Source organism: Leucopleurus acutus (assembly GCF_964270905.1).
Source record: "Leucopleurus acutus genome assembly, chromosome: 17".
NCBI lineage: Eukaryota > Metazoa > Chordata > Mammalia > Artiodactyla > Delphinidae > Leucopleurus > Leucopleurus acutus.
The window spans coordinates 44,530,707-44,556,987 of NC_139159.1; the positions used below are offsets into that span (position 1 = coordinate 44,530,707).

The 26,281-nt window shown below is 38.0% G+C and overlaps 1 protein-coding gene across 2 annotated transcripts in view; it reads left to right on the top strand.

Annotated features, from left to right (window-relative positions):
- CPQ (carboxypeptidase Q) overlaps positions 1-26,281 on the top strand; it is a 463,292-nt gene that overhangs the window by 180,230 nt on the left and 256,781 nt on the right. The gene's annotated exons all lie outside the window — the stretch shown is intronic.

Sequence of the window (26,281 nt, forward strand, 5' to 3'; positions counted from 1 at the left end):
TGTAGCTTGCTGGTCGTTGAGTGAAGCTGGGTGCTGGCGTTGAGATGGAGATCTCTCGGAGATTTTTGCTGTTTGATATTATGTGCAGCTGGGAGGCCTCTTGTGGACCAGTGTCCTGAAGTTGGCTCTCCCACCTCAGAGGCACAGCACTGAGTCCTGGCTGCAGCACCAAGAGCCTTTCATCCACAGGGCTCCTTAATTTGGGATGATTCGTTGTCTATTCAGGTATTCCACAGATGCAGGGTATATCAAGTTGATTGTGGAGCTTTAATCCGCTGCTTCTGAGGCTGCTGGAAGAGATTTCCCTTTCTCTTCTTTGTTCTCACAGCTCCCAGGGGCTCAGCTTTGGATTTGGCCCCGCCTGTGCGTGTAGGTCGCCGAGGGCGTCTGTTCTTTGCTCAGACAGGACGGGGTTAAAGGAGCCGCTGATTCGGAGGCTCTGGCTCGCCCAGGCCGGGGGGTAGGGAGGGTCACGGAGTGCGGGGCGGGCCTGCAGCGGCAGAGGCCGGTGTGACGCTGCAGCCTGAGGCGCGCCGTGCGCTCTCCCGGGGGAGCCGTCCCCGGATCCCGGGACCCCGGCAGCGGCGGGCTGCACAGGCTCCCCGGAAGGGCGTGTGGCTAGTGACCTGCGCTCGCACACAGGCCTCCTGGCGGCGGCAGCAGCGGCCTTAGCGTCCCATGTCCGTCTCTGGGCTCCGCACTCTTAGCCGCGGCTCGCGCCCGTCTCCGGAGCTCTCCCAAGCAGCGTTCCCAATCCCCCCTCCTCGTGCACCAGGAAACAAAGAGGGACGTAAAAGTCTCTTGCCTCTTCGGCAGGTCCAGACCCCTCCCCGGACTCTCTCCCGGCCAGCCGCGGCGCACCAACGCCCTGCAGGCTGTGTTCACGCCGCCAACCTCAGTCCTCTCCCGGCGCTCCGACAAAAGCCGGAGCCTCAGCTCCCAGTCCCGCCCGCCCTGGCGGGCGAGCAGACAAGCCTCTCGGCTGGTGAGTGCCGGTCGGCCCGATCCTCTGCGCTGGAATCTCTCCGCTTTGCCCTCCGCACCCCTGTTGCTGTGCTCTCCTCCGCGGCTCCCAAGCTCCCCCACTCCGCCTCCCGAAGTCTCCACCCGCGAAGGGGCTCCTAGTGTGTGGACACTTTTCCTCCTTCACAGCTGTCTCCCGCTGGTGCAGGACCCGTCCCTATTCTTTTGTCTCTGTTTAGTTTTTTCTTTTGCCCTAACCAGGTACGTGGGGGGTTCCTTGCCTTTTGGGAGGTCTGAGGTCTTCTGCCAGCGTTCAGTAGGTGCTCCGTAGGAGTTGTTCCACGCGTAGATGTATTTCTGGTGTATCTGTGGAGAGGAAGGTGATCTCCGCGTCTTACTCTTCCGCCATCTTCCCGGAACTCCCGGTGTGCTTATTCTTAAGAAAACTTGATATGTTTAAATTCAGGTTTATTTACTTTGCAAAAATTAGATGATTACCCAGAATGCCTGGCACCCAGTGTTACCCACACTGGGGATGTACATGATAAACACTCTGGTCCAGCACTCTGAGACTAAGAAGACTTGAGGAGGGGCAGGCTGGGATATAGCCAACCATGATATAAGATAGGATATGATTAAGACTTTAAAGGAAATACGAGCAAAATACTGTGGGCATTCAGGGGAAAAGGACTTCTGGTTGTTTGGTAATTGAGTCGAGGGAGGAAGGCAAAAAAATCAGAGAAGTTTTCATGAAGGAGCGAGTATTTTAACCTATCATGGAAGATGGTTTAAATGTCAATATGTGATAGATCTCAACAGGGCTGGAGGATATGGACATTAGGTGTGAAGTAACAGCAGAACAAAGCTTTAGAAGTAGAGCTTGTATGACGACTATTGGTGTGTTATGGGGTGGGGGGTAGGGATGGAGGATGCAGAGAAACAATGTACTTTGGGGTCACACAGATATGTCTTCAGATCCCTTCTGCTCATAAATATTGGACTATGCCCCTGTTACTTAGCCTTTCTGAATCTCAATTCCCTCATCTTTGAAAGGAGGACAGTAATATTGTTTTTTTGGTTTTCTGTGTGTGTTTGATTTTTTTTTTTGGTGAAGATTGGTCCTAATCTATGTAAATCTTTGGCTCTCAGTAAATGATAGCAAACATTGGAGAGCCATTGAAAAGTTTTGACTAGTTGATATGATTAAAGTTTAGACTTGGAAATTTTATTCTGATAGCTGTGCTGATGGCTAGCTTCATTGTAGAGATAAGATGTGAAAGCTTAGCACAGTTAGTCATGGAGAATGGTGTCAGACCCTACTAGTCACACCTGAGTATCTGTTCTTTCCCATTTCAATTTTTAGCTGGAAACATGGCCATCTAAAACAAAGACTATCTTTCCCATCTTTCCTTGTGGCTAGGTGGGGCAGTGTGACTATGTTCTGGCCAGAAGTATCATGCAGTAGTATGCCTAAAAGATGGCTGGCACACATCCTTTTTTTCCATTGCTTCTTCTATTCTGCTACTTAGATAATCTGCCACCTTGGTAGGTCTAGATGCTCATTTGGATCCTAGGAATAGTGGAGAGAAAAACTAGAAGGAGCCTGAGTCCCAGAAGACTTCACAGGCCACAATTGTCATATCAGCCCTAGACTAATTCCACCAGACTTCCACATGAGAGAGGATTAAACTCTCTTACTGAAGCTACTGAAAATTTGAGATTCTGTTACTTGCAGTAGAATCTAATTCTAGCCAACTCAGAGATGGAGGGGAAAATGAATAGGAGTTTACTTTCTAGGAGTTCAAGCCAATGGCAGTTACAGGAATGTAAAGGAAACATGTTTGGAACAGGGGAAGGATGATGCTTTTGGTTTAGGGTCCAATCCAGACGGAGATGTCAGATGATTAGAAACCAATGTTCGGAGCCTGGAAGAGTGGTCAGAATTGGTGATATAGACTTGAAGTGGGAACCAGGCCTCTAAATAGCTCTGCTAATTGAATATATGGGAGGGGATGAAATTTCCAAGGAAGAAGAATGTAGAAAGAGTGTAAAATGAGTGCAAGAAACTGAAGGCTGACACTGGACGAGGTCTCTGTTCACGGGGCGGGGGGTGGCAGAGGCAACAGAGATAGGAAAGTTAGGTAGAAGGAGATGCATATTGATGGTTGAGGGTTAAAGGAAGAAGAATTGAGACTGGATGGTGAAGTTTAGTTCTTTTGTACATGTCAGGAAATGTGGGAGAGGAAAAGGAATTCCCTGGTTACTCATAGTCAAGAAGGTACTGATTATATGTGTTTATTTGTTAATGAATAAAATGCTATTTGTTGAATGTTTCAGGGAAGCCTTTCATTCCAGCCCTTGGAGTTGTTTTCTGCTTTTAATGCTTGCTTACAGCTTTGGTAGGCTCTTCTCAGGGGAGCAGCTGCGTACCAAAATGTCTCACTGACAGAATTGCCAAGGAACTCCATGGAGGATGGATGGTCTTGGTTGGAAAGTTACTTAATGGCTTTTAAAGTAGTGAGCCGATGATCATGCTGCTTAAGCAACAAACCTTGAACGCTGAGAACTCATGTTTTTAGTGTTGGCATCAAATAAAATGAATAACAAATTGTATTTTACACATTGTAATAGTATGCATAATTGTTACCGGTCTTCAGGCTAACAGGTCATATGGTAACTGGTAGTAGCCAGTATTACTTTTGCCTGGACACACACCAGGCATTTGTGGGGATAGCTGCAAGAGGGATAATATTGAGGAATGTGAGGGAAAGCATGGCTTGTGCCAAGAGAAAGCGTTGGAGGAGGTGGGTACCTTTCCCCTCCTATTTCTTAACCAGCTTGTTCTAGAGCTGGAGTCCCAGAGTGCCTTGCCCCCAGTCAAGCCCACCAAAGGACCTAGTGGGTCTACCTGCACTAGTCTCCATGTTCCAGGGCCAACCATATTCTCTCAGTTGGAGAAGATGGAAGATACTGCCATCTGTGGTTCCCTGATTTCCTGAAAGTTCTTTGAGACTTTATGTATGACCCTTCCCAAAGCTTTTTTTTTTCCTCTCAGCAGGAGAGGAGGAGGCTGCAGACCACAGAAACTTCAGAAATTTTGATTATCTGCACTCATCAGGACTCTAAAGGCACAGGTCTGTGAGTGTAAAGGTTACAGGAATCGTGGGACAGAGTTTTGGTCTGAGCAGCAGTGTCCAAAGCAGCTAGTGTTCCACGATTTGAAAGGTGAAACAGTGCAGAGTTATGGACTGTAAGAAACCCAAAAGGGTTTTTTGATAACAAAGTATCACATTTGCTGTTTTATCATCTAAACCCAGAGGAGTGCCTCAATAAATATTTGTTAAATTAATTTGGGGTAAATATTCTTATTTCAGAAATATTGAAAACTGCATCCTAGATCTACCTTGTCCTCTCTGTATTTTCAAACATAAGGAAATGGGCACGAATAGCTAACTGGAGCGATAGGGTGAGGGATGAGGCATGGAATGGGGAGTGAGAGGTAGCATGTCTTCCCCATAAACATAGGTATTGGCAAAATCGTGGTTCAGATTTCACTTCCTTTAACTACTAGTTGTGTGATATTGAGCAAATTACTTAACTTTGAGCCAGAGTTTCTCCATTTAAAAGAATTGGAGTAGCAATACCTACCTTATATGATTGTTGTGAAAAGTAAAAAAGAATTATGAGGACCTGCTTCCTGCTTAGTAAATTCTAAGTGACAGTGCAAATGTTAGATGTTATTGTTGATGCTAACAGCAATGTAATAAAATACTAACAATTGGAGCACTGCCAAGGAGTAGGATCCATGGAGGAAGGCATGAGTGCAAAGCCTGTGTGGAATGTATGGGCTTTGGGCCCCTGGATATGTAGAAAGGCAAGTGGCTCCAAAACGTAGACTGATAATGATGGCTGCCCTTCTAAATCACAGTGGGCCAGGAATTTTGTATAGCTATTCTGAAGACTCACTGACACTCTGAGCTAGACATTCCCTCCATTTCACAGGTGAGAAATCTGAGGCTGAGCCTGTTTGTGAAAGCTACTCTAGGTCATACCGTTAGTTAGTGTCAAAGCTGGATTTGACTCTGGTCGCTCTGGTTCATATGTTGACCCTGCCTGTCCAGGATTCAACATGGAATCAACAGTTCCCTGAATGACAGCTGAGCTCTATCCAGTTCGAATGCTTCAAAATGCTAGCGGTCTCACTCAGCAAAACGCTGTGAGTCTGTCCGGAGTAGAGAGGCGGGTGTTGAGAGTAAGCCCGCATAGCAAGCTAGGTCTATCTTTGGGGAAAGGAGCAGAGAAGGAGGCTCTGCTAGATCTAACTTAACTTTGAGCAGCACATGGGTGATGTGCTGAGATACCCAGGTATCCCTTTCCTTAACAAGTGCATCTGAGAGGAGCCCAGCAGGTGTGTGGTCGATATGCTGCCCTGTGGAGGGTGGCCATTTATTGAATTCCTATACCACTCAACTTCAGTTCATTTGACTTTTGAGGGGTTGCAACATGCCCTTGCCTCTTAAGCTGCACTTTCTCTAGAGTTGCTGTGTGACTGATTCTTTGTCAGACTTAGAAGTTCAGATGATATTGATTTTAAATAGACCCGTGGGGTTTGAGAACAGTTAGAGTACAGATGAGGAGAGGTTAAGTTTTTCCTAAACTCAAGTTGTCAGTAGTAAACTCATCATCCCCTAGTAAGGGACCTAATCATGGATATAATAATGTATGTTTTTTCATTCATTTATCCATCAAACATTTATTAAAAGCCTACTGTACATTGCAGTGCGTACTAAATGCTAGACATATAGAGATAAATATATAAACAATACCTGTCCTAGAGGGCGAAGTAGAGAGCCTGAGGGTGGCATTCAGGTTAGTCTGGGAAATAAATGCTCAAAGATCTTTTGCAAAAATGTGACATTTTTTTTTCTTTAGAGGACACGAATCACGTTTGTTTTATTCACAGTTGTAGCCTATCTCTTTTGACTTAGCACAGAATTTGGCTTAGCTGAGTACCCAAGATGTTTTGTGAAATGACTTATTAATAATATTTCTCATCTTTTATTATTATAATATGTTCTATTATTAATAATTCTAATTACACGTTCAAGTGGCCAGAATGAGTTAATTTAACCCATGAGCTCTTTTTACTCCCTTTAGTGAGCTAGAAAATTTCGGTTGCCAAAGTCAACCTGGTAGCCAAATGTTTAAATTCTGGTAATTAATGATTGTGCTTAGTCACAGGTTTGGCAAATGATTTATTTTTAATAAAAGCAGAAGGCTGTGACAAGCTCAGCAAATCTGTTGGTGGTTTTAAGACATTACACCAGGTTGCTTAGGAAAATTTCCCAGCAAATGAGACCTATTAGGTTATATAAGATTCTTGTAAGACAACTAGGAAAATAACTTTAAAAGTTACATCTATCTTTTTATTTAACAGCAGAAATTACATGAAAAAAAGGTAAGATTATGGGAAATTTATTAGCTATTTGATGACTTTTTTATGATTTAAAAGAGTAATAGATATTAATTTCTCACAGAAGCTTAATTATAGTTCTAAAAGTAGATATAATAGTTTCTGTTTGATTACTAATTTTTTTTAGAGTCACTTCCATCTACTTTTTGATGGTTTTAGTTACCCTTACCTTTAAAATTAAAACTATAAATTTAAGGCTAAATACCTCAATGTAGTGTTTATGAAATTGATTAAAATATATAGAATGTTCCAGTGCACTCTGAAACCACAGCAAGTACCAGAGGTTTGATGTTTGAAAAGTGTTTTAATCAGTGTTAGATTTGGAATTACTGCCAGCTGATTCCTGAATTTTCAGGCCTAGGCCTTAGGAACACATTATCCAGATGTTTATAAAATGCCATTTTACTAATGTCCTGTTTATACTTTGTGGTTAAAAAAAAAAATCTGTCTACTTCAAAGTACCAGATGAAAGTATTTTACATCAACTAAATATTATACTCGAGCTGTTCTTCAGCCCTTCACACCCACCCTTCTGCCTTAAAGGGACTTATTCCATATCATCACCTATTTTCTCCACGTTTGACAAAAATTCAGCCAGTTTTTGTGGAATTTTGTGTGAATGCTAAGTCCTTGGTAGTGCTTCTTGTACCTGCCCTAGCTCTCCTAGTTTACTCAAAATATATTCTATCTTTGAAAGGAAAGTTTAATTTCCCAATTTCTTAAGCCAGATTATTAATTGAAACTATGTAAAATGAATGGAGGAACACCCGTTAATTCCTCAAAACTCAGCAGCATAATCTAATCCTTTGAAAAATCTCTCTGCTTAACTCATCATTATTAATCAGTTTAAGACAATTTAGAAAGGTATGTAGGGAGAAAGAAGTAGAAAAAAGAGGGGAATAAGGCAATATTAAAGCTTACACTTTATATTCAGGTTCAGAGGATAAAAAAACTTTTACCTTTTCATCTGTTTTTTGAGTCATTTTTTGCTGCATAAATTTGCATATATACCGTTGGGGTTAGAGTATATGCACACTTTTGAAACATGTTTTAACTGTTTACTTGTATCACTAAATATTCATCAAAATATAGTGTTTAATGGCTGCATAGTTATTTGTGTGATTTTACCATCCTTTATTTTGTTTTTCCTATCTTCTTATGGTGCCCAGTCTCAGTCCCCTCATGATTCCCATCTACCTTTTGTCTTCCCTTAGTCCCTCTTGGCTCTCTATGGTATTCAGAGTTGAAAACAATGGTCAGGAAGCCCTCACTGAGGTCAGGAGAACAATGCATGAATGAAGTGAGAATATCTACAGAGATAGGAAATGTAAGAAAATACCAAACAGAAATCACAGAGCTGAAGAATGCAATAACTCCACTAAAAATTTCTATGAGGGGTTCAATAGCAGACAAGATCAAGCAGAAAAAGGGATCAGTGAACTTGAAGACAGGGCACTGGAATTTATCCAATCAGAGCAGCAAAAAGAAAAAAGAATGAAAAAGAGTGAAGACAGCTTGAGGGACTTATGGGAGACTATCAAGAGGACCAATGTTTGCATTATAGCAGTTCCAGAAAGAGAAGGAAGAAAAAAAAGTGCAGAAAGCTTATTCAAACAAATAATGGCTGAAAACTTCCCTAACCTGGGGAAAGAAACAGACATCCAGATACAGGAATCCCAGAGAGCTGCTCTGTAGAAGAAGAATCTAAAGAGACCCACACTGGGACACATTATAATCACACTGTCAAAAGTTAAAGCCAAAGAGATAATCTTAAAAGCAGCAAGAAAAAAACAGCTTGTTATGTACAAGGGAACCCCAATAAGATTAAAGGCATATTTTTCAGCAGAAACTTTACAAGCCAGAAGGAGTAGCATGATATATTCAAAATTTGGGAAGGAAAAAACCTGTCAACCAAGACTACACTACCTGGTAAAGTTGTCCTTCGTAATTGAAAGAAAGATAGAGTTTCTAGACAGGCAAAAGCTGAAAGGGTTCATCATCACTAGACCAGCCTTACTAGAAGTGTTGAAGGGAATTCTTCAAGATGAAATGAAAATTGAAATTCTTCAAGATGAAATGCCAATTAGTGACAGGAAAACTTAAGAAAGTATAAATCTCACTGGTAAAGGTAAATATATAGTTAAATTCAGAATACTCCAGTGTTGTAATGGTGATGGGCAAATCACTTATAAATCCATTATGAAGGTTAAAAGACAAAAGTAGTAAAATAACTATGACTACAAAAATTGATTAATGTGCACACAAGGTAAAAATCTGTAAATTGTGACATCAAAAATAAAATGTGGGTGTGGGGAGAGAGTAAAAATGTAAAGTTTTAGTATGTGTTCGAAGTTAAGCTGTTATGAGTTTAAAATAGACTGTTATAAATATAAGATGCTTTATGTAAGCCTCACTGTAACCACAAAGCAAAAACCTGTAGTAGGTACATAGAAGATAAAGAAAATGATTCTAAGCATAACATTACTGAGAATCATCAAATCACAAAGAGAACAAAAGAAGAAGAAAGAAACAAAAGAATTACAAAATAGCCAGAAAACAATTCACAAAACGGCAATAAGTATACCTATAAATAATTACTTTAAATGTAAATTGACTGAACTTTCCAATTAAAATACATACAGTGGCTGAATGGATAAAAAACAAAACAAAACAAAAAGAACAAGAACCAACTATATTCTGCCTAAAAGAGATTCACTTTAGCTTTAATAGAGTGAAAGTGAAGAGATAGAAAAATATACCTCATGTAACTGTAAACCGAAAGAAAGCAGAGGTAGCAATACTGATATCAGACAATATAGACTGATATCAGACAATAAGCCAAAGACTGTAATAAGAGATAAATATACAAAAATCAGTTGCATCTCTACACACTAATAAGGAACTATAAGGAACTATCAGAAAAAGAAAACAATCCCATTTACAATTGCATAAAAAAGGACAAAATACCTAGGAATAAATATAACCAAGGAGGTAAATACCTGTTCTCAGAAAACTATAAGACATTGATGAAAGAAGTTGAGGAAGACACAAATGAAAAGATATTCTTTACTCATGGATTAGAAGAATTAGTATTGTTAAAATGCTCATTCTTTGCAAATCTATCTACAGATTCAATGCAGTCCCTCAAATTTTCAATGGCACTTTTCACATAAATAGAAAAAAATTCCTAAAATTTGTATGTAACCACTAAAGACCTTTAATAGCCAAAGCAATCCTGAGAAAGAGGAACAAAGCCTGAGGCATTACATGGCTTGATTTCAAACTACATTACAAAGCTATAGTAATCAAAACAGTACAGTATTGGCATGAAAACAAACACATTGATCACTGGAACAGAATAGAGAGCCCAGAAATCAACCCATGCATGTAAGGTTAATTAATTTACCACAATGGTGCCAAGAATATATGATGGGGAAAGGGTGGGTTTTTTTCAATAAATAATGTTGGGAAAACTGGACAGCCACATGCAAAAGAATGAAACTGGGTCCCTGTCTTAGACCACATACACAAAAATCAACTAAAATGGATTAAAACCTTGAACATAAGACCTGAATCCATAAAATTCTTAGTAGAAAATATAAGCGGTAAGCTCCTGACATTGGTCTTACCAGTGATTTTTTGGATTTGATACCAAAAGCAAAAGCAACAAAAGCAAAAATAAACAAGTTGGACTACATCAAACTAAAAATCTTGTGCACAGTAAAGGATACCATCAACAAATGAAAAGGCAGTTTACTGAATGGGAGAAAATATTTGCAAATTGTGTATCTGTTAAGGGTTAATATCCAAAAAACAAATAATTTGATTAAAAATGGGCAAAGGAACTGAATAGATTTCTTTCTAAAGAAGACATACATATGGCCAACAGGGAAATGCAAACCAAAACCACAATGAGGTATTGTTAGAATACCTATCATCAAACAGAAAAGAGATGAGTGTTGGTAAGTATATGGAGGAAAGGAACCCTTATTCACTGTTGGTGGGAATGTAAATTGGTGCAGCCACTATGAAAAGCAGTATGGAGGTTTCTCATAAAACTAAAACTAAAACTACCATATGATCCAGCAATTCCACTTCTAGGTATACATCCAGAGGAAATAAAAACAGGATATCAAAGAGATATCCGAAACCACATGTTCATTGCAATAATATTCACAATAGACAAAATATATAAACACTATATGTGTCTGTTAACAGATAAACGGATAAAGATGTTGATATGTATATGTGTTTGTGTGTATATATATATATATGTATACACAAACACACACACAATGGGATCTTATTTGGCCATAAGAAAGAGGGAGGTCATACCATTTGTGACAACACAAATGGATCTTGAGGGCACTATGCTAAGTGAAATAAGGTAGACAAAGAAAGACAGATACTGCATGCATCACTTATATATGGAATCTAATAAAAGGTCTAACTGATAGAAACAGAGAGTAGAAAAGTGATTGTGAGGGCCCATGTGTGTGGGGATGAAGGGGAATAGGAAGAGGTTGGTAAAAGGCTTCAAACCTTCAGCTGTGAGATGAGTAAGGTCTGAGGATCTAATGTAAAGCGTGGTGACTGTAACTGATAACACTGTACAGTTGACCCTTGAAGAACTCTAGGCTTAGGGGCACTGACTCTATGCAGTCAAAAATCTGCATATAACTTTACAGTTTGCCCTCTATGTATGTGATTCCCCATCTGAGGATTCAACCAACTCCTGATTGTGTAGTACTGTAGTACACATTTATTGAAAACTAATCCATGATATAAGTGGACCTGAACATTCAAACCCATGTTGTTCAAGGGTCAACGGTATTATATATTTGAAATTTGCTAAGAGAGCAGAATTTAAATGTTCTCACCAAAAAAAAAAAAAAAAAGGATAGATATGTGAGGTGATGGATATTTTAATTAACTCAAGGGGGGATCCTTTCACAATGTATACATATGTCAATCATCTTGATGTAATATTTAAATATCTTATGATTTCCTCTGTCAATTATATCTTTCTAAAAGACTGAAATTTTAAAAAAATTATCATTTAAATGAATAGAATCTTAGGGGCTGTTTGTTTTCATAGTATAACTTAGCCTATCTTGGTCTCAAAGTTCACTATTTCTTACCCAGAGCACTTGAGCTATTCACAAACTCTGTGTTTGTCAGTTCACTTCAGAAATGAGTATATGGGCACCTATCTCAGAATTGAGATGCAGATTAACTAAGGGTAATGTATGAAATTGCTTAGCTCAATATGTATCTTCATATTCAATAGATATTATTGAATTTTGCTATTAACAGTAATCATCATTAAAATGATAAATTTTTAAAAATTTCAGCCTTTCATCATCATTGTTACTAGTGTGATGTGTGGCAAAATAATACAGGTTCTATATAGTTTAAGGGGATGGACCTGAGACAGACTGCCAGGGTTCAGTTCTAGCTTTGTCAGCTTCTAGCTGTGAGACTGTGGGCTTTGCCTCTCTGCGCTTCAACTTCCTCATCTGTAAAGTGGGGACAAGTCCTTACTTCATAGGGTTGCAGTGACTGGTAAATGAATTAATGCATGTAAAACACTCAGCACACTGCCAGCCCCGTAGCAAGTTCTCAGTAAGTGCTAGCTATTATTATCATTAAATTCTTTGGAACATTCCATGGACTGCTCTGTTAGAGAGTTTAACTTCTCTTCATGGTATTTTGTCATTTTTGATAGAAGGGTTTATGTTTTAGGGATCCATGGAACAAGAAGATCACCTTTCCTTAATACCGTAGGGTTCGAAGCTCCACTACCTATTTGAGTAAATGTCTTTTCATGGTGCCTAAAATAAGGGGAAAAAAGCTGATACCAAAGTAAAGCTTTAAAAAGGGCCAAGAGAAGGAAATCTTTAAATCCAAGGGCAGAGCATCCATTTTTATTTCATCAAAATGTATTATCTAAGCAAACTTACTGATAATGATGCATAGATGCTGTTTGTAGACATTATTTTCCTCTGAAGTGACTGAGTGCTGATTTCCTATCTGTGCCAGCAGCCTTTTCAGAATTCATTCTGTGCTCCTCTACATCATTGTGGCATGGAGATCTCATATATGACTTTTCTAAAGATTAGAAGACTAGAAATGTGTACCTATTGACTCAGAGGCTGAGAAGATGTACACAAATGTGAATAAACAGTTGAAACACTACCAGATGCACAGGAAGAGCCCTTGAACGCAAATGTGATTGACATCAAGAAAATATTAGCTTTGAAGTTCTGCCTGGATGGCACGTCGATAGACTGGCACTGCAGCAGGATTCAGCTGCAAGGATTTCATGTAATTGATGGTGGAAGAAAGGAAAATTTCAACAGATATTTTTCTATTAATTTGCCACAGGTGCTCAAATGCCTGTGACCTGGAATTTCAAGTATTCAAATTGCTACTGTGATAGCTTCAGGCTTTGCTTCCACGTTATTTTACGGACTGTGGCACAGACTTTTAAGGATTTAATTCTGTTTATTGGTAATGCTGCAGTTCACATGATTTCAGTCTAACAGGATGACTAATTTCTCAGTGAATCAAGTGACTCTTGACTCAGTATACATCAATCTTTATCATGCACATAGCTTTATTTAACTTAACACTATTTTTATCTACATGTTTCCATGTATAGCTTTTGGCCATTTACTTGCCATGCTACCCTTTCATTTTCCTGCTACCTCTCCTGAAGTTCCTCTGCTGGACTGTTTCTAGATTTTCACATTTATACACAGAGGCAGGGAACACCCTAGTATAAATTATTATTTTTTTATTTTATGGTATTGCCATGGAGTTTATTCTCTAAAGCAGAATAACTGAAAAAAAGTAAGAATTTTTATAGTTCTTGCTACATACTGGGATATCACACTATAGAAATATCAAACTAATTTACAGTACCATCAGCATGGGATATATGTATACGTTCCCTCACCATTTACACAATATTGGATTTTATTTTATTAATAATTTATGTATGTAATGGCTTTAAAAATTAACCATTAACCACACCTAACCATTTTAAGTGTACAAGTTAGTGGTATTAAATATATTCATAATGTTGTGCAGCCATCAAATCACCCATCTCCATAACTCTCTTTACCTTGTAAATCTCAAACTCTATACCCATGAAAGAATAACTCCCCAGTGTCCCCTTCCCCCAGCCCCTGGAAACCACCATTCTACTTTCTGCCTCTATGATTTTGACTGTTCTCAGTAGCTCATGTAAGTGGAATTATACAATATTTGTCTTTTTTGACTGCCTTACTTCACTTAGCATAATGCCCTCAATATTCATCCACGTTGTGGCATATGTCAGAATTTCCTTACTTTTTTTTTTTTTTTTTTTGGCGGTATGAAGGCCTCTCACTATTGTGGCCTCTCCCGTTGTGGAGCAACAGGCTCCGGACCCGCAGGCTCAGCGGCCATGGCTCACGGGCCCAGCCGCTCCGCGGCATGTGGGATCTTCCCGGACTGGGGCACGAACCCGGGTCCCCTGCATCGGCAGGTGGACTCTCAACCACTGCGCCACCAGGGAAGCCCTAATATTTATAATTTTTAAATATGCAATATACTGATTTTTCTACTTTGGTTGTTGCAAATGTTGGGAATATATTTGGCTGCAAATAAAAGTAAATTTAACTTTTATTCAGGATTCTTTAGAAAAAGGGAACCAATAGGAGATATATATATATATATGTGTGTGTGTGTGTGTGTGTGTGTGTGTATGTTCAAAAAAATATATACAGAATATATGTATTTGTTGAACACTTAAAAATATGGTAGAACCTATAAATACTTAAAATACGGTAGAAGCTACATGTTCTTGCTGTACAAAGAATAATTAGACATGGTCGAGACTCTTGAGGAGTTCATATTTAGTAGGTGGTGTTTAAACACATGAATATAACAATATCATTAGGATTATAAACAGAAGTATAGAGGGGGAAGCAGGGGTACACAGGGGAGTGAGTCTCCAACTCTGCCTTAGTGGTATTCAAAAGTCTTTACAGAGAAAGGGCTATTTGAATTGATCATTGAAGGAAAATGCCCAGGCATTTTCTTGGTCCTCCTTTAAGAAGAGTGAATCAATGTATTTCTTAGATAAGACTATGCAATGATAAAAGTGTTACAGAAAAATGGTTCTATGGTCAATTAAGTTTGGGAATGCTTAGTTAGTCAAACATTTTTCTTAGGTATGTTACTTCTCAGAGCCTATCAATAGCCTAATGTGCTTCTTGACTCCTCAAAACAGGGAAATAACGCTCAGTGTTTCATGACTGTATCTCAACAGGGAATCTTTTGCCCCTTACAAGGTTTCTTAGACCTAGTATTCTGCAGAAAGCACCTTGAGAACATGGCTCTAGTGTTTCCTTCAGTACTTAGCTGATGCTTTATTTTTAATTTTTAAATTTTTAATTTTTTTGATTGAAGTATAGTTGACTTACAATATTGTGCTAATTTCAGGTGTACAGCATAGTTTCAGGTGTACAGCATACAGTTTTTTTTCCACATTATATTCTACTATGTTATTACAAGATATTGGGTATAATTACCTATGCTATACAGTAAATCCTTGTTGCTTATCTATTTTGTATATAGTAGTTTGTATCTGTTAATCCCATACCTCTAATTTGTCTCTCCTTCCCTCCACTTTGGTAGTCATAAGTTTGTTTTCTATGTCTGTGAGTCTGTTTCTGTGTTGTATATAGATTCATTTGTATTACTTTTTACATTCCACATGTGAGTGATATCATACAGTGTTTGTCTTTCTCTGACTTATTTCACTAGGTATAATGTTCTTTAGGTCCATCTGCGTTGGTGCAAATGGCAATATTTCATTCTTTTTTATGGCTGGGTAATATTCCATTGTGTATGTATCATTGTGTGTGTACACACACACACACACACACACACACACACACACACACACACACACCACATCTTCTTAAGCCAGTTGTCTGTTGGTGGGCATTTGGGTTGCCTCCATGTGTTAGCTGTTGTAAATACTGCTGCTGTGAACATTGAGGTGCATGTATCTTTTCAAATTAGTGCTTTTGTTTTTTCTGGATACATACCCAGGAGTGGAGTTTCTGGATCATATGGTAGTTCTATTTTTAGTTTTTTAAGGACCCTCCATACTGTTTTCCATAGTGGCTGCACCAATTTACATTCCCACCAACAGTGTATTCCCTTTTCTCCACATCCTCTCCAACATTTGTTATTTGTAAACTTTTTGATGATGGCTATTCTATTGGTGTGAGGTGATACCTTATTGTGGTTTTGATTTGCATTTCTCTAATAATTAGCAGTGCCCTTCCCTCTTTTCTTCTTGCTTAGCCTGGGTAAAAGTTTGTCAATTTTCTTTACCTTTAAAAAAAAATAAGCAGCTCTTAGTTTCATTGATTTCTTTCTATTGTTTTTCTGATCTCTGTTTTATTTATTTCCTCTCTGATCTTTATTATTTCCTTTCTTCTGCTGACTTTAGGGTTCATTTGCTCTCTTTTTGGTAATTATCTTAGGTGGTAGGTTAGGTTGTTTATTTGAGATTTTTCTTTTTTCTTGAGGAAGGCCTGTACTGCTATGAACTTCCCTTTTAGAACTGCTTTTCTGCATCCCATCGATTTTGTAAAGTTGTGTTTTCATTTTCGTTTGTCTTGAGCTTTTTTTTTTATTTCTTCTTTGATTTCATCATTGGACTATTGGTTTCTTAGTTGCATGTTGTTTAGCTTCCACATGTTTGTTCTTTTCTAATTTTTCTTTAGTTGATTTTTAGTTTCTTACTGTTGTGGTCGGAAAAGATGCTTGATATTATTTCTATCCTTTTACATTTGTGGAGGCTTGTTTTGTGACTCAGTGTATGGTCTATCCTGGAGAATGTTCCATGCATGCTTTGAGAGAATGTGTCTTCTGTTTTTTGGGGGGTGTAATGTCCTGTAGATATCAATTATAAGTCCAACTAGTCTGTTGTGTCATTTAGGACCTCTCTTACCTTATTGATTTTCTGTCTGGATGATCTGTCCATTGATGTCAGTAGGGTGTTAAAGTCCTACTATTATTGTATTATTGTCAATTTCTCCCTTTATGTCTCTTAGTATTTGCTTTATATATTTAGGTGCTGCTGTATTGGATGTATGTATGTTAACAAGTGTAATATCTTCTTGTATTGATCCCTTTATCATTATATAATGCCTTTCTAGTCTTTCTTATGGCCTTGGTTTTAAAGTCTATTTTGTCTGATACGAATATTGCTACCCCCTCTTTTTTGTCGTTTCCATTTGCATGAAATGTCTTTTTCCATCCTCTCACTTTCAGTCTGCATGTGTCTTTTGCCCTGAAGTGAGTCTCTTGTAGGCAGCATATTGAACGTTCTTGCTTTTTTTTTTAATCCACTAAGTCACTCTATGTCTTTTGATCAGAACATTTAGTCCGTTGACATTTGATGTGATTATTGATAGGTATGTACTACTTTATTCCTTGTTTTCCAGTTGTTTTTGGAGTCTTTCTTTGTTCATTTCTTCTTTTTGTTTTTCCTATTGTGGTTTGATGATTTTTTTTTTTTGTAGTATACTTCAGTTCCTTTCTTTCTGGTTTTTTGGTGGGTTTGGATTTGTTCTTACCATGGGGTTCATGTATGTTGACTTATAACTATATATAGTTGCTTTAAAGTGATCATCATTTAAGTTCAGACACATTCTAAAAGATTTACATTTTTTACTCCCCTCCGCCACATTTTGTGTTTTGGATGTCCTATTTTGTATCTTCATGCTTATCCCTTTTACTGTTTATTGTAGTTATAGTCACTTTTACAACTTAAAAAAAAAATCTTGCTTACTTAAGTGATCTTCAACCCTTAGTCTGTATTTGCCTTTCCAGTTAGGATTTTTCCTTTCCTATGGATTCTTGCTTCTTTTCCATTTAGATAAGATCTTTCAACATTTCTTTTAGGGTAGGTTTAGTATTGCTGAATTCTTTTAGATTTTCTTGTCTGATAAATTCTTTATCTCTTCTTCTCTTCTAAATGATAATCTTGCTGGATAGAATATCCTAGGTTGCAGATTTTTCCCTTTCAGGACTTTGAATATATCATGCCACAAACTTCTGGCCCACCAAGTTTCTGCAGAGAAATCAGCTGATAGCCTTTATGGGGGTTCCCTTGTAAGTGACACTTTGTTTTTCTCTTGCTGCCTTTAGAATTCTCTTTAACTTTTGCTATTTTAATTATGATATGCCTTGGTGTGGGTCTGTCCTGGTTCATCTTGTTTGGGACTTTCTGTTTTTCCTGTACCTGGATATCTGGTTCTTTCTTTAGGTTCAGGAAGTTTCCAGCCATAATTTTTTCAAATACATTTTTGATCCCCTTCTCTCTCTCTTCTCCTTCTGGAACCCCTATTATGTGTAAGTTGGCATATTATCCCAGAGATCTTGTATGTTGCTTTTTTTTTCCATTTGTTTTTCTGTCTGCTCTTCTAATTGGGCAATTTCCCTTATTCTATTTTCCAGATCACTTATTTGTTCTTCTGTTCTTCTGTGTCATTTACTCAGCTATTCATTGCTTCTAGATTGCTTTCTAATTTCAGAAATTGAATTATCTATTTTTGATTGGGTCATCTTTATAGTTTCTAGTTCCTTGTTACAATGATCTGCATTTATATTAATAATCTTTCTTAATTCATTTAGCACTTTTATTACCTCCTTTTTGAATTCAGTGTCTGGTAGACTGATGATCTCTGTTTCATTATTTAGTTTTTCAGGTGTTTTCTCTTGCTCTTTTAATTGGGAGTAGTTCCTCTGCCTTTTCATTTTACTCAACTTTCTCTGTCTCTGTGAATTTAGGAGGAATAGTTACCTATTGTGGTCTTGAAGGGGTGTTTTTATGTGGGAGTGTCCCTATGTAGACTGTGTTTATCCAATGTCTTTGGTGTGAGGGCTGGTTCTGATGTAGACACCAGCCATGTCTTTCCTCGGGGTGTGCTGGCCACCATCACCTTGGTAGGGAGTGTAGTTGGTGTTGGAGGATTGAAAGCCTATGCAGCATGTGAGGTGGAACTTTCTCTCTGCTCCATAGCTATCGCTGGCCTGTTGGGGTGGGGTCTGCTCCCCAGTTGCTGGAGCAGAAGTCCTGAGGGTTGGGCTCAAGCAGACTCTGTTCCCTTTGAGTGTGTGTTTTGCCCCAAAGTAAGTGAGACTTGTGCGCTCACAGAGATCTGATGGTATTGCCTGTGTAGGTGTCTGCAGGTCCACTCAGTCGCAACCCAAGTTGTGTCCCTTCCCCTGTTGTAGTCATCTAGTACAGTGTCATCTAGCATTGTGTGATCTAGGGCAAGGCTGTGGTGTGGAGTGGGTGGGGGTTGGGAGTTGGGGCACTGTGGCTGGAGTAACTGAAGTGGGCTGCTTCATTAGTGCAGACTGAGTTAGCGCCAGCACTGGTTGCAGCTGCCCCACCTGGACCATACCCCACACCCCCTAGCCTCCTCTGCATCTCTAGATTGAGTCTTCTCCCAGGGCCTGTCTACCTCGGATCCAGTGCCAGGATGTGGTGTGCAGTGGGCAGGGCCGGGGTGTTCACCCCACTTGGATTCAGAAGAGTGGTGAGGTGGCAGCCACCATGCAGAGCTCTCTCCACTCTGTTTGTTGGCAAGCCAGCACCTGCACAGTCTTTATGAGTAGAGTCTAGGCTTCTCCAGCCCTTCTCCAGTTCCTGCGGTTCTCCCAGCAGCCAAGAGGGCTTGTCTTCTCCATGTAGGACCCCAAGACTGGGACACCCAGTCTGTCGCTCAGCCTACTCAGTCCCCAGGGCGAGGGTCTGCCTGTGAAGACCTTCTTTTTCTTTCAGATCCCTCCCAGCAGTGGAGGTCCCAACCCTATGCCTTTTTTCCATCCTTACCCAGTTATGTGGAAATCTTCCTTGCAGCTTTGGTTGTACAGGAGTTCTTCTGCCAGTTTCCAGGTAGTTTTCCATGAGAATTGTTCCACGTGTAGATGTATTTTTGATGTGTTTGTGGGGGGAGGTGAGCTCCACATCCTCCTACTCTGCCATCTTGATCTGACCTTTGTATGATTATCTGATGCTTTGTTTTAAAAATATTTTCTTCATGTCGAGAAAGAAATCAACCATTCCTTTTTTTCCCCCAGAGTTTTAATCAAGGATGCAAATTAGGGACTTCCCTGGTGGTCCAGTGGTTAAGACTTCACCTTCCAATGCAGGAGGTGTGGGTTTGACCACTGGTTGAGGAGCTAAGATCCCACATGCCTTGCAGACAAAAAACCCCCCAAACATAAAATATTAGAAGCAATATTATAAGAAATTCAATAAAGACTTTAAAAATGGTCCACATCAAAAAAAAGAAAGAATGGATATTAAATAATTCAAATGGCTTTATCTTGTTTCCCTTCTGACAAAATATGCTGTCTAGTTTGTTTAGGCTTTTATAACAAAAATACTATGGACTGGGGTCTTATGAACAACCAACGGTTATTTCTTACAGTTTTGTAGGCTGGGAAGTCCCAAGATCATGGTGCCCACACACTCAGTGTCTGGCGAGCACCCACTTCCTACACAACTGTTTTTTCACTGTAACCTCATGTGGTGGAAGGAGTGAGGGATCTTTCTGGGGCCACTTTTATAAGGGTACTAATACCACGCAGGTAGGCTATGTCCTCATGACCTAGTCACTTGCCAAAGACCCCACCTCCTAAAACCATCACCATGTGGGGTTAGAATTCCAACATATAAATTTTGGAGGGACACAAACATTCAGTCTATACCATGTGCTATTAGTTATATCTTCAGTTCTGTTCTAATAAGACGATGTTGGGCTCTGAGGGTAATGAGAGATTAGCATAGTTTAACAGAGTTAATAATAGAAACTTAGGATATTTCTGACTGAGAAGACAGAGATCTTGGGTCAGATGATCTTTAAATACTTTCCAGGCCAGTTAATCAGAAATGTTTCCCATTGAGGCTTAAACTCAAAACAATATTTAGTTAGTAAAATGGATAGAGCATTTTGTTGGTTAAAGTCACCATCTTCATTTATCAGTGATTTTTATGTTCCTCCATATCTTTATCATTATTATCATTTTTATTAAAGAAATTATCTATTGTAACATTTTTGTTATTCCAAGGTAGATTTTCATCTTACTTAATACATAATTCCTTTTAGAAATGGTAAAGATTGGAGGAGAATATAAGAAAAAAACAAATTAAGGTGATGAAATAACTGTACATTAGCAGAAAATTGTAACTTATACAGAAGAACAAGATCAGAAAGGAAAAAAGGGAACAAATATATTTTTGATGATTACTTTAGGTTACAAAATATCTAATAATAATGAAACTAGTATTTATGCAGTACTTTCTAGGTAACAAAATATTAAGTATAAAATTTTTTTTAGGTATATTGAATTCTCTTTTCTATTTATTTTACAGGCAGGTCTTTACATTTTTGTGTCTTAGAGAAATTACCTGAAAGCCCTTCCTATATGCTGTGGATGTTAAAAAAATCACGTGGTTTTATTCCTCTAAGCATTTAGACCATCTTCCTTCTGTCTCACAGTCTTGTGGAGCTGTCTGGGTTCCTCTGTTTTGCAAGAAGGTACATCTCTCTGATGCTGTGCCTGTAATAGTCTCCTTACTGAGATCTGCCCATGAATATGGTATTAAACATGTTGGTTGAGTTTTGCTCATGTGGGGTCTGTCATCAATATGGAATAGAATTCAAGAATTTGACTTTTTCTTCTCTCTCTTCTGCCATTTCAACTGAATTATAGAAATTAGGAATGAAATTTAGTCCTGCCTCCTCTCTCTTGGTCAGGTTATTTTTGTTTTCGTTTTTTATTTTTAACCTGTGGGAGTTGGAAATATTTCAAGGTTTCCTTTTTTGCGAAATTATGGTGTAAATGAATCCTTTTGCTTTTGTATTCTTAATGACAGTATAAACGCCTGAGATCAATTTACTCTTATTGTTGTTAATGACAGTATAAAAGTCTGAGATGAATTTACTCTTAAAGTGGTAGATCTAAAAAAATTTAATAAAGTCAATTGTAATTTTTCCAAGAGAGTTATTTTCAATCAAACACTGAAGAAAATTAACACTGAAGAAATAATAACAACTAATAATAATAACAACTAATGTTTGCTAAGTAATTCCTATATGCCAAGCACTTAAAATCCTTTACATATACTATCTCTTATATTCCTCATAGCAATCTTATGAGGTTTGATTGAATTTTGCTTTGATTTTTAAAGCAAACAAGCCTTTCCGATAAACAGAATAGGTGCTCTTTTAACCATCCTAATAAGGAAGTTTAAAAAACCTGTCATAGAAACAAGAGACTATAGCTTCGAAAGCTCTCAGTCCTCATAAATCATTCCCACCTCTAGACTCTTTCTTTAGGAAACATTCCAAGACTTCACTGTGTTGTGAATAATTTTTACTTCAATCAATGTATTCTATGCCCCTATGAAAACCTTACATATTCCTCAGTAAGGATACATAATTTTCCTCATGTTGGATATTTAACATCACAAGCTGACACCCAGTTCCAATGGTTGATTTGAGCTTTGCAAATTTTGAAGTGCTCAGAAACAGAGTGCCCGGTATCTTTTATAAAGAGCTAGTGAAAAGTGACTAGCATTTAGGGAGTTTGACTGATGTGTGGTAATCAGGTGGGAAATGTCAAAACGTATTTGTTTAAACCTTGCACTTATTTTACGTAGATAAAAGACAATATTCAGCTGACTTCGGTATATCACTTTACAAAACATACACAAGAAATTTAGTAAAATTTGAAAAGCTTATGAAGACTTACAGTTTCCATGTTCATTTTATATTTTGGGTATACTCTCTTACAAGCACAGAGACCAGCAGGCTTTGTTTTCATACATGTCTTAAACCAGAGCCCTAGAAGCATGATTTTTGAATGAAAAAGATACCAGGATTTTCCTCTTAAAGAGAAATCTGGAACCTTAAGATTTTTATTTTGATTCTTTAAACTTCTAATAGAAGTTTTATTGGGGTAAATTCACAAACCATACAATTTACCATTTTAACACACACAGTTTGGTGTTTTTTTGTATATTCAAAGAGTTGTGCAAATACCATCACTGTCTAATTTTAGTTTAGAACATTTTCATCATCCTGAAAAGAAATCCCTAACAGTTAGCATTCACTTCGCATTTCCCTGTCCCTTCCAACAGTGCAAGGCAACCTAAAATTTACTTTCTACCTCTGTGAATTTGTCTATTCTGAACATTTCTTATAAGTGGAACTTTACAATATGTGGTCTTGTGTGATTGGCTTCTTTCACTGAGGAAAGAAGTGAAAGAAGTTTCAAGGTTTTCAAGGTTCGTTCATGTTGTAGCATGTTTCAGAACATTATTTTTTTTTTTATTGCTGAATACTATTCCATTGTATAGATATACCAAATTTGTTTATCTACTCATCAATTGATGGACATTAGGGTTGTTTCCACCTTTGGACTGTTCTGAGTAGTGCTATAAACATATGTATGCCAGTTTACGTTTAGGTCTGTGGTTCATTTTGAATGTTTTTGTGTGTGATGTAGGGGTGCGACTTCAATCTTTTTCACGTGGGTATCTGGTTGGCCCCAGCATCATTTGTGGAAACACTGTTTTATCCCCATTGAATTATCTTGGCCCCCTCGTTGAAAATGAATTGACCAATCTTATAAACTTTATTTCTGTATTCTCAATTCTATTTTATTGATCTGTGTGTCTATCCTTATACCAGTACCACTTTTTAAATTACTATTGATTTGTAGTATGTTTTTAAATTTAGCAGTGTGAGTCCACCAATTTTGTTCTACTTTTTCAACTTGTGTTGATTATTTTAAGTCCCTTGCTTTTCCATATGAATTTTAGAATCAGCTTGTAAATTTCTTCAAAAGAGGCAGGTGGAATTTTGAGAAGAATTGCATGGAATCTGTAAATCAATTTGGGGAGTATTACCATCTTAAGAATGTAAAGTCTTCTAATCCATAAACATGGGGCACTTTTCAATATATTAAGATCTTCTTTAATTTATTTAAACAACATTTTGCAGTTTTCATTGTATGAATCTTGCACTTCTTTTGTTAAGTTTATTTGTAGTATTTTATTCTTTTTGTTGCTAATGGAAATGCAGTTGTTTACTTAACTTTCAGATTGTTCATTGCTACTGTATTGCTACTACACTGTATTGTTTATTACTACTGTGCAATTGATTTTTGTATATTGATACTGTATCCTGCAACTTTGCTGAGCTTGTTAATTAGCTCTAATAGTTTTTTGTGTGTGGGCATGTGGATTCCTTAGGATTTTCTATATACGTGACCATTTGTGGACAGAGATAGTTTTACTTCCTTGTTTCCAACCTTGATTTCTTTTATTTCTTTTTCTTGTCTGATTTTCCTGGCTAGAACCTCCAGTACAACATTGAATAGAAGTGGGCAGAGCAGACATCCTAGCCTTGTTTCTGATCTCAGGGGAAAAACATTCAGTCTTCTACCACTATGTATGACATTAGCTGTGGGTTTTTCATAGATACCTTATATTAGGTTGAGGAAGTTCCCTTCCATTCAAAGTTTGTTGAGTGTTTTTATCATGAAGGAGCGTTAGATTTTGTCGAAGACTGTCAGCGTCTATCGAGCTGATCACGTGGTTTTTGTCCTTTATTATATTATTATAATACACTGCATTGATTGATTTTTTGATGTTAAATCAACCTTGCATTTCTGGAGTAAATACCACTTGGTGATGGTGTAAAATTCTTTTCATATGTTGCAGTATCAATTTGTATTTTGTTGATTTTGTTTTTTGCATTTATATTCTTAAGAGATATTGGTCTATAGTTTTTTTTCTTGTAGGGTCTATGTCTAGTTTTGTTCTTACTAACAGTGGCCTTGTAGAATGAGTTAGAAAGTGTTCCCTCCTCTTGTATTTTTTCAAAGACTTTGTGAAGGATTGGTATTAATCTTTAAATGTTCTTGTTTTGATTTTTTTATGACTTCCTTTGTAGTTTACCATTTGCTATCGTTAAATGCAAGTGGGGCTTGTAAGTGGGGCCAGGAAGGTGATGTTTATGGTGATTATCTCCTGTAGGACAATTGACAGTAAAAACACAGGACTCTAAATAGAACGGTTGAGTCTTCACTCTGCCTACTTCTACTGAACAATGCTGAACACTCAGCCACTGGAGAACATGCTTAATTGTAGAAACAAATTAGAAACTTTTTATATCTTGAATTCAGAACCACAGTTGGAAAATGCCATTTTCCTCAGTGGAGCCACTGGTGTGTGCCCAATTCACTGTCCCCAAATTAAGAAGTCTTACCTGTAACTTATTAGTACCAATTTGTTTAGAAACATTATTTAAAAGAGCCTATTAAGAGGTGTTACACTGACCTCCTTTTGAGTCAGAGAGCCTGAGAACAAGGAGAGTTTGTTGAATCCTAGACATCACGTAAGGTAATAGGAATAATAAATATTTAGATTGTCTTCCTACGTGTTTCAAAATACTTTTGGTCATCAACCACTCTACCAACTCAGTGGGGAAAATTCACACTGAAGAAATAATAATAACAACTAATGTTTGCTAAGTAATTCCTATATGCCAAGCACTTTAAAACCCTTTACATATACTATCTCTTATATTCCTCATAGCAATCTTATGAGGTCGATACTAATATTATTCTCTACTTTTCAGATGTGGAAACTCAGAAACAGAGAGGTAATCTAAGTCGCTTGGTGTCAGGCAGGTGGAGAATGGTAGAGCCAGGATGTGACCTAAACTGGAAGTTAGAGTGGATTAGGCATATTCCAGAACAGGGATTCAGATTCAGGGTTTCTGCTTTATAAGTTTTGAATTTATAAGTCATTTGTCTCTCTCTAATGAAGAATATAATTTTCAGTCAGCAGTTAAGAAATGTCCATAAAGGATGTATTTAGATGGTCTAAGTCTAAGGACTTGAGATTACACAGTCTCTCTCTGCAGGGTTAATGTAATAGATAAGTTAGTATAATAAATATTTAACATTTATTAAGGGCTTACTATGTTCCAGGGTAAGTGAGTTATTTGTATAAGTTAACTAAATTTGCAAAATAACTATGAAATAGGTATTATAAGTACCATCGCCAATCATAGCTGAAGCCACTGAAGCAAAGACGTGTAACTTGCCCAAGGCCAATTAGCAGTAAGTAGCACAGCCCAGATTTGAACCCAGACAGTCTTGCTCCAGAACCTGTATTCTTAATCACTTTGTCATGCAGTTTCTCTAAGTCAGTAAATAGTCACCTGATACACGGTCACAGCAATAACAGTCACACCGAGAAATCAGTGATAAGACTGGAACATCGTGTTTATGCACGTGCAGATTGGAGTCACTTGTACAGGAGAGAAATGTGTTATGGCTCAAAGGAGGAAAAAGGCTTTTCTCTGAATATGAGACAACCTGAAACGAGTATGGAAGTACAAAAAGAAAACTTAATTTGGAAAGGGAGGCTGTTAGCTTGTGCTTCCACAGAAGACAGGAACAGACTGATGGGATATGGTGAGCGCTCAGAAGCTGTGGTCCTGAGCGAGTTGTGGTGGTGTGGTTTGGAGTTTTACCTCAGAGGTAAAAGGGGACAGTTTGAAACAACAGTTCTAGAAAGTGAATTTGATAAACTCTGCATGGGGAGAGGTTGAATCAATATCAACTTCAATTTAGATTAATATCAACTTCAATTACAAGTGTTTCCAGTGATATAAGAAGCATCTGGAAATTAGCAGAAAAAACTTGACCATTTGGGGTAATATTTCCCCCTTCATGCCAAAA